Source organism: Aquarana catesbeiana, linkage group LG05 (assembly GCF_042186555.1).
Source record: "Aquarana catesbeiana isolate 2022-GZ linkage group LG05, ASM4218655v1, whole genome shotgun sequence".
Taxonomy (NCBI): domain Eukaryota; kingdom Metazoa; phylum Chordata; class Amphibia; order Anura; family Ranidae; genus Aquarana; species Aquarana catesbeiana.
The window spans coordinates 653,057,363-653,067,757 of NC_133328.1; positions in this window are offsets into that span (position 1 = coordinate 653,057,363).

The window sequence follows — 10,395 nt, forward strand, 5'->3', positions numbered from 1 at the left end:
TGCACGTTGGCACCAATGACAAAGTCAGAGGCAGATGGAGTGTCCTAAAGAACGATTTTAGGGACTTAGGAGCTAAATTAAGGAAAAGGACCTCCAAGGTAATATTCTCAGGAATACTACCGGTACATCGAGCCACACCAGAAAGGCAGAGGGAGATTAGGGAAGTAAACAAGTGGCTGAAGAGCTGGTGTAGTAAGGAGGGGTTTGGGTTCCTGGAGGACTGGGCCGACTTCTCAGTCGGTAACCGGTACTATAGAAGGGACGGACTGCACCTAAATGAGGAGGGTGCAGATCAGCTGGGAATGAAGATGGCCAAAAAGTTAGAGGGGTTTTTAAACTAGGCGATGGGGGGGAGGGTCCAGAGACAGTGATAGCCAGCGCGGAAGATATTCCAGAGGGTAGTATTGGGGGCATTAGTGGTAGGTTAACCAAAGCACAAAAACACAAGGTGAGTATAGTAGCAAGTCCTAGTTGCAATCTCGGAACACCCAATACGAGGATAATATGCGACCGGTCTAATCTACGTGGCATGTTCACCAATGCCAGGAGCCTGGCGGACAAGATGGGTGAACTAGAGATACTGTTGTACCAGGAGGATTTGGATTTTGTGGGAATTTCAGAGACCTGGTTCAACAGCTTTCATGATTGGCTGGAAAACATTCAAGGGTATTCCCTTTACTGCAAGGATAGAGAGGGTAAAAAAGGGGGAGGGGTATGCCTATATATCAAGAATAATGTACAAGCGAATGTGAGAGATGACATCTCTAAGGGAGCTAGAGAGGAGGTGGAATCCTTATGGGTAGAGCTCCAAAGGGATGAAGCTAAGGGGAAAATAATACTGGGAGTATGCTATAGGCCCCCTAACCTGAGGGAGGAAGTGGAGATGGATCTCCTATCACAATTTGGATTAGCAGCAAGGATGGGAAGTGTTATCATAATGGGGGATTTTAATTATCCAGACATAGACTGGGCGGAGGGAACCGTGCATTCATTTAAGGCTCGCCAGTTCCTTAATGTCTTGCAGGACAATTTTATGGGTCAGATGGTAGACGCACCAACTAGAAATAAAGCATTACTGGATCTACTGATTACCAACAATACAGACCTGATCACGGATGTGGAAATACGGGGAAATTTAGGTAACAGCGATTACAGGTCAATTAGTTTCAGTATAAATCACACAAATAGGAAACATAAAGGGAATACAAAGACACTGAATTTCAAAAGAGCCAACTTCCCTAAACTACAAACCTTGCTAAAAGGCATAAATTGGGATAAAATCTTAGGAACAAAGAACACGGAGGAGAGATGGGTTTGCTTTAAGAGCATATTAAATAAGGGCATTAGCCAATGTATCCCATTGGGTAATACATTTAAAAGAGCGAACAAAAGTACTGGATGGCTTAACTCCAATATAAAAATGCATATAAAAGCAAAGGAGAAGGCCTTCAAAAAATAGAAGGTTGAGGGATCATAATCAGCATTCAGACTTTATAAAGAATGCAACAAGAAATGTAAGGGTGCGATAAGGACGGCTAAGATAGAACATGAAAGACACATAGCGGAGGAGAGTAAAAAAATCCCAAGAAATTCTTTAAGTATGTAAACAGTAAAAAAGGGAGGACAGACCATATTGGCCCCATAAAGAATGAGGAAGGACATCTGGTTACAAAGGATGGGGAGATGGCGAAGGTATTGAATTTATTCTTCTCCTCAGTCTTCATGAGTGAATCGGGAGGCTTCAGTAACCAAAACTGCAGTGTTTATCCTCAGGACACATCACAGGAAGCACCTACATGGTTAACAGGACAGAATTAAAATTAGACTTGAGAAACTTAACATTAATAAATCACCGGGACCAGATGGCTTGCATCCAAAGGTACTTAGGGAACTCAGTCAAGTAATTACCAGACCATTGTTCCTATTTTTTACAGACAGTCTATTGACTGGAATGGTACCAGCTGATTGGAGAAAAGCCAATGTAGCACCAATATTTAAAAAGGGCCCAAAATACATCCCTGGAAATTACAGACCAGTTAGCTTAACATCAATAGTATGTAAACTCTTGGAGGGGATGATAAGGGACTATATACAAGATTTTAGTAATGAGAACGGTATCATTAGCAGTAATCAGCATGGATTCATGAAGAATCGTTCTTGCCAAACCAATCTATTAACCTTCTATGAGGAGGTGAGTTGCTATCTAGATAAAGGAAGGCCCGTAGACGTGGTGTATCTGGATTTTGCAAAAGCATTTGACACAGTTCCCCATAAACGTTTACTGTACAAAATAAGGTCCGTTGGCATGGACCATAGGGTGAGTACATGGATTGAAAACTGGCTACAAGGGCAAGTTCAGAGGGTGGTGATAAATGGGGAGTACTCGGAATAGTCAGGGGTGGGTAGTGGGGTCCCCCAGGTGTAGTGATATATAATGTGTATAGTAGTATCGTGGGTATGATAATTAATTAGTAGTTATTATAATGATGATGTAAGTACTCTTCCGCAGCAACCCAATTCTTCCAGAGAGATGCACTTTATTGACTTCCAACACAGAACAAAGTCCACAGATGACAAAAATCCAACAGAGTATATATAATTTAGAGCCCCATTTTTCCTAGATCTGCCCCTTTATAGTCACACAGACAAGACTAAACTATAGACTGAACGCCATGTTATATTCACTAGACACTGAATGGCTGAGCAATTTGATTGGCCGTTTCCATTCAGGCCTTTGATATACTTTAGTCTTTCAGACAGACAACAACCCCCAGCCATGAACAGCTGCCGTCATAAACCGCCCCAATCTGCACTCCCGCATATCAACATCAAGAAGTCCCCTTTGATATGTGTAATTCGATTAACAGATACGACCTGAACACCCTTTTGTGTCCCGGAATGCCTACATTCCTAATCTGTATTCTTGCATATTAACATCAAGTCCCCTTTGATATACTAGTACCCAGAGAGGGAGTTTCTGCTAGGTCAATATTGTACTGTATGTGTACATATATATAATAATATAATATCCCACATAAATCGGCGAACATATTACAACATTGTTGATAGCCAGCCACAATTTGCAATAGAGCAGTTACTTGGATCATTCAGTCCATAATTCCACCTGAACGGTATACCAACATATACATATACCCCCACACGATGGTTCAGATAGAATCAGCTTAACATCAGTGTTTGTCAGATCTTCTATGCAGACAAAGCGGCAGTGGAAATTCTTGCCAGTATCCTCAACATGAAAGGTAGAAAGGTCTTTTTCATCCATATATGTCATAGCCTTTAGCATATTATAAACAACTGATTCAACAAAGTTTCAAATCATGATTGGAGTGATGAATTTCACTCACCCCTCTTATAAATTTAGGAAAACCACCCAACATACTATGATTTATGCTATGCCAAGCCATTGTGCAGCATCTCACCTTAGATGTCAAATATATTGATCAATACGCTTTATGTAATATGTACAGATGTTATGAAAATTATTTTAGGTTTAAATGCTTCTCTTTGGATTTAAGATAAAGTTCAAGAAATAAAACATAATGAAAATAAAAAATTAAGAGCAAAAGAAAATTAAAAAAATGAAAAAGAAATTTTGAATGTTCAAAAAAAAAAAGGGGTCCAATGCTTGATGAGTATTGAGAGAGTCCATGAATTCTTTATAATTCCTTGAATAGTGATATATTGTCTATTCAGCGTTTCTCCCCCACTAGTGAGCAATGTCAGACTGTGCTTCTGCTATTCACATGAAAACGAGCATCTCCGGACAAATATCTGAAAGACAAAAAACTCTCCGACAAAAACTCATTAGCGAGGTCCTTAAACGTTGTTTGAAGTTAAAACAAAGCACTATTTACACGTTTACAGTTTGAAGCTAATTCACCCCCCATTGCTAGAGAAGTGTCATCTGCATTCAAAAACAGATCTGGAGAATGTACATCTTGTACCCTCTTCAACTGCTCTAATAATTTATCACGTTCCCCTCTCATCTTGTCATACTCAATCTTCAGGAGGTCATATTTCTGCTTTTTTTTTTTTTTAATTATTTATTTATATAAATTTTTCAATACAAAATTACAACAAAATGTAGCTCTCTCAAACCGAGATTCCCCCCTCTCTCCCCCCTTACCCCCCCTCACCCCTGCAGATAGGAGTACACCTGCTCAATCTGAACTGTCAGAGATCTTCTCTGGGTCAGTCCCCCCTTGTCACCTCTTCCAGGTAGCTCCAAGAACTTTTATAAATCCGCCATCCTGCCCATTTATCGCTCCGGTTTTCCCCCTCTACCAGGTACAGTCCCCCTCCATCCACTCCCTGCATGTTGTAAATCTCGTTTATACAGAAGAGCCAATCTCAAATATTTGGACTGTCTGGTTCCAGCCAGTTCTTCGCAATCTGTCTCTTGGCCAAGTCCAACAATATGGGAACTGCCGAGTTTTGATATTGCCTGATGGGCTCCTCTGTACCATGGAACAGACATACCCAAGGGTCTTCTACCACAGTTTTACCCGTGATAGTTTTGATTACTACCATTATTTTTCTCCAAAAGGTTTTGATGACAGCACACTCCCACCAAATGTGCGCCATCGTCCCCAAAGCCCCACATTTCCTCCAGCATTCCTCTGAATTCGTTGGATCTAACTTATTCAATTTGTCTGGAGTGGCATACCACCCTGTCAGGCATTTGTAATTTATCTCGGTCCTCTTACTGTCTACTGCTGATTTGTGTAACATCTTGAAAATTTTCATTAATGTGGAATTTCTACACCGTGATCCTAATTCCCTTTCCCAAGCCTTTATATACTGAGGCACCTCCAGCTCCTCTCTCTCACTTAGGATTTTATAGATTTGTGAAACCAGACCCCTCTGACTCTCCCCCTCACAGAGCTGCTCCAGGGGCCTGTATTCCTCCACCCCCCTAAGGGGTTTCGGTAGTTTCCCAATAAATAAGGACAGCTGAATGTACCTCCATGGATCAATGGAGAAATTCTCTGGTTTCTCTTTTAATTCTAAATACATGCATATTTTCCCCTCTCTAATTACATCTCTTATTTATAAGCTATCCCTTTTAATCCAGTTCCCTCCCACCTTCCGCTTCCCTGGTGCAAAAAAATAATTTTCTTTAAGTGATATCAAAGGTGAGTTATACGTCCACATGTTCTGCATGTGAACCTGATCCCACACCTTCAAAGCATTATGTGTTAGTGTCGGTGTCTCTGTGTCTAGTGCTCTATATTTGGGTGGGTTCCAGATTATGTGACTTAAATCCTTACTACTCATGCTGTGTTCTATATTTACCCACCTCCTTTCCAGACCCCCCTTTGACCATTCTATAACTCGTGTCAATACCACCGCTTTGTAATATTTATAAAAATCAGGCAGCGACAGTCCTCCTTTCTCTTTCCTCCTGCTCAGGACCGAACTGGCAATTCGGGGCTTTTTGCCACAACAGACAAACCTCGATATCAATCCCTTTAAAGCCCTAAAATACACCTGGGGGAGGGGGATAGGAAGGATCTGGAACTTATATAAGATTTTGGGCATTATAGCCATTTTTACCGCATTAATGCGTCCTAACCATGAAAGGGGGCGATATGCCAGGCCTCCAACCTCTCGTCTGATTTCGTCTAACAGGGGGATATAGTTATTCAAATTCATTTCCTTCAAGTTGTTCGATAGCTTGACCCCCAGTTAACTAATCATCTTCCTCCAAGGGAAGGGGAAAGACCCTACAAGGCTCTCCTCCTCCTCTTTTCTCACATTAATATTAAGCACCTCCGACTTCCCGAAATTAATTTTAAAATTTGAGATCTCTCCAAATCTTTTCAAGTTCTTCAGAATGTTCGGGATCGTAATCCTAAGATTCGTTATGAAAAACAACACGTCATCGGCGAAGGCCGCTAATTTGTGTTCCTCTGAACCTATCTTCACCCCATTACAGTCAGAATCTCTGCGGATGGCCGATAATAATGGCTCTAATGTTAGGACGAAAAGGAGGGGGGATAGTGGACACCCCTGCCTGGTGCCATTATCCATCCGGAAGGACTCTGAAGTCACCCCATTGATTTTCATAAAAGCCGTTGGACTAGTGTACAGTATTTTCACCCAAGAGATAAATCTCTGACCCAACCCCATTGTTTCTAAGGTTTTCAGCATCCACCCCCAGTCTACCCTGTCAAACGCTTTTTCTGTGTCCAGTGACAGGAATAGAACTGGGGGCCCGCCTCGTTTAGTGGACTCTACCAGGAGCACAGACCTCACTCCATTATCTCTGCCCTGTCTTCCCGGTACAAACCCCACCTGATCTGGATGAACCAGGGTGGTCATTTTATCTCTTAGTCTCCCTGCCAGGACTTTGGCAAATAACTTTACATCGGAATTTAACTATGAAATGGGTCTATAGCTTGAACACAACTCCCTATTTTTGTCTTCTTTGTGGATTAAAGTTATAGCTGCCAATAGCGCGTCCCCTCCCATTTTACAGTCTGTACCTAGTTTATTCCAATACTGACTTAATCTGGGTATTAAAATTTGTTTAAATTTTACCAGGTATAATGAGGTAAATCCATCGGGGCCAGGGCTTTTCCCCTTGGGAATATTCTTAAGGGCCGCCAGGATTTCTGCCTCTTCTATTGGTCTGTTGAGGAGATCTCTCTCCTCTTCGGATAGCTTTACCACCTCTGCTTCTTTTAAGAATTCTTCCATCCTCTCCTCCTTTATACTTTCTCCTGGTCCCTTTTGTTTGATGGAGTATAGATCTTTGTAATATTTTCTAAATTCTTCCGCTATTCCCTTACTTGTGCCTACTATTTCCCCATTTTTATTTTGTATTTTCATAATATAATTCCTCTCTCTTTTCTTCCTCAGTGTCCTTGCCAGATTTTTACTTATTTTATTACCCCAAACGTATCTATCCTTTAATAATTTATTAAGGGCTCTTTTTGTGTCTTTTTCCATACTGTCCCTCAACTCTTCCCTTTTTGCAACTAACTGTCTATAGCTGTCCTGACAGAGGCCTTTTGATTTTTTTATGGTCCTATTCTAATTTCTGAATTTCCTCAATAAGTTTTTCCCTCTCCTCTCTTCTTTTTCTTTTCAACCTGGCCCCTATGGATATCAGAACCCCTCTTATATATGCTTTGTGCGCTTCCCACAACACCGCCGGAGATATTCCTCCTATATCATTGGTTCTGAAAAAGAATTCTTTTTCATCCTTGATTTTTTCTAACACTTTAGGATCCAAAAATAAATTTTAATTTAATCTCCACGAATATGCCTGTTTTTGTGTTTCTGAAAGCCTAATCCTTAGAGTCACTGGCGCATGGTCAGATAGGGAGATAACCTCTATTCTAGACTCCTCGACAAAATCCACCAAGCTATGATCCACCATTATGTAATCTAACCTCGAGTACGTCCCGTGCACAGGGGAGAAAAAGGTATAATCATTGGTTTTTAAATGCTGCATCCGCCACGCATCTATTAAGTGGTTTTCTTTTAACCGTTTTTTAATCATATTTAATTGAGCCTTACTTGTCCCCTGCGCCCGGGACGTACTATCGTGTTCGGGGTCCAGACAGGTGTTAAAAATCACCTGCCATCACCACCTCTCCCTCTCTAAACTCCGCCAGCTTGGTAAGTACCCCCTTTAGAAATATAGTCGGGTTTTTATTAGGGCAATAAACATTCACCAATGTAATCTTTTTCTTATCTAACATACCCTTGAGGAACAGAAATCGGCCCTCTGGGTCTGTCAATCTCCCCAATTCTGAGAATTTCACGGAACCAGAGAACCCTATTGCTACACCCTTAGATCTACTTATTGGTGTATCACTGTAGATCCAGGTGGGCATTCGTGGAGAATATAATTTAATATTTGATCCCAGCATCAAATGCGTTTCCTGTAGGAATACTACATCCGCTCTGTAGTGCTGTAGCTCCCTGAGGATCTTGTGTCTTTTTCCTGGGGAGTTCAGCCCCTTAACATTGTAGGACAGTACGTTGCACTCGGGCATATCTGTATTTCATCCCTCTTTCTCTGACCACCTCTGTGTACTCCCGCTCTGCAGGTACCTCCCCCCTCTCCCCCCACAACCCACCCCTCCCTACCAGTTGATTCCTCCCTCCCCCAGATCTTCTCCTTATCTTCGTACGAGTGGAATTTAACTATCACATCTCTTGGGATTTCTTGTCTTATATTAGGGGGTTTTCTGATCCTATGAACCCTTTCAATCCGCAGGGCCTCGTCTTCCCTTCTTCCCAGGATTGGATTAAAGATTTTCTGCAACTTGATCCTTAAGTCCTCATTATGTTGTTCAGGGAGGCCTCGTATTCGCAGGTTCTGCCTGCGACTTTGATTTTCTTGTTCTTCTAGTTTGTAAATCAATAAACGATTATCATTTTGCAATATCTTCATTTGCTCTTTTAAATCCCGTATCTCTTTTGCCTGGGAGTCTGCGACTCCTATTTCTTCCACTCTACGCAGGAGATGACTCATGTCCGTCCGTACGTTTAATAGTTCCGATTTAATGACATTTTCCAACTTATTGAACATTTCTGTCATTTCTGTTTTGTTTATAAAGAAAGCAGCGTCCCTCGGCTCCTCTAAATCGTTCGAGGCTCCTGCGCCCGCTTGCTCCATATCTTCTCTGGGCTTCTCGCCCTGTCCCCCTTTTTGCTTCAACTGGGTTCTTTTTCTTTCGTTCTTGCTTGTTTCTTGTCCACTACTGGGCTTTTAGCATTAACTTCCTTGAGATATTTCTGTATTGTGCTTGAATTGAGACTCTCCCTGGGGGTCTTGGGTTCAGCTGTTTTCTGATTGTGTCCTCTCATACTTCACTGACTTGCTTTTGAGGATAATAATTACCTGTGTGGCAATCTCGTACCCCCTTCCCCTCAGTCGTCTCCCCCTACTTTTCCGATGCAGCTCGTTGCTGACACTGCTCAAATATGTTTAATTTACAACTGTCCTGGGGTTGGGCGCTATTCAGGCGTTCTTAACCTTCCTGCTGGTAATACTCCTTTCTGCGGGTTCCCCTCCTCCTTCCCGTTATCACAATTCGTGTCCACGCACTGGATTCTAGAGTCAATGGATCTGTGGGCTCACTCTTTTGGTGTCCTTTCCTTTTCTCTTCTCCCCCTTGTCTCTTCCCCTTTCCTGCTTCCTCCTTTAATCATCCTTCAACCTCTCCCATCCTTATCATTTGACACTTAGCAGTTCGTAAAATTTTAAAGTCATACCTGGAGGGGAGGTCTTCTTCTGTGTTAAGCACTCACCAGTTCTTGCTGGGATAGTCCCTTCTGTTGTGTTTGGCTGCAAACTCCAGGGAGGGGATGGGGATATGGGGATTTCTTCTGTTCACTCCACTGTGCTGTCTGTGCCCTTTATTTCATGTTAAATGTACTCAGTTTGGGGAGCGCTGATGCGTGGTGGATGTTTTCCGGTTCCCTTGTCACTCCTCCTACCCCGAGGCAGCATACAGCTATCGCTCCCCCTGCTATGTGTTCCGCAGGGGGGACCGGCTCTCCCTCTGATAGCAGGGTAATAGAGCAGCGCTCGGTATTCTCCGGGTCTCTCGGGGCTCGAGGCGGCAGCTGACTCTCACCTCGCCTCGTACAAGCCGTCCCGCTCCGACCTGCACACCTCTGCCCCCACTCTGGTGCCACCTTTAGGCCCCTCCCCCCGTCAGATGTCTCACGTCTGCATCGTCTCCTAGTCCATACTTCTAATCCCAGAGCAACTGTAGAGACCCCCCATATTTCTGTTTTAACTGAGAAAACGGTATCCAGGTTTTGGACCTTTTCTTATTGTTATTTTGGTCAGCTCTATTTTTCATATAATTATCACCTATATTTGACCCGGTGTCTCCTCTCTGGGTGTTATCATAGGATATTATCTTCTGATCTTTATGTTCAGTATTTGTCCTAAACAATGTGGCTAAATCAATTGTGACAGCCTGATCATTGACTTTCTCCATAAATGGTCTGCTCTCAACAATATGTCTTTTAAATCATGAGGATTTGGGGTAACTAATAAAATATTTTGTTTGATATCTTCATGCAACGCATCTAGAAACATACTCATATATATCAAGCCACCACGCTCAAATGCAAGATTATTACCGACCAATAATTCCATAATAGTTGCTATCCTGTGTGACAATTCATAGGGGGATTAATTTTGCATTTGTTGGATCCTCCCATGAATAGTAACATCAGAACGTACACCATACAAAACACATAATAATTCCAGTAATATGTCCCTTGTCCTCAGAGGCTGAATACAGATCTGTGTAATTCTCATCCAAAGACCACTTCCTACAGAATGTTGTATGACTCTTTCTAAGTCAGATGGGTTGAGATTGTACATATCTCTGACTT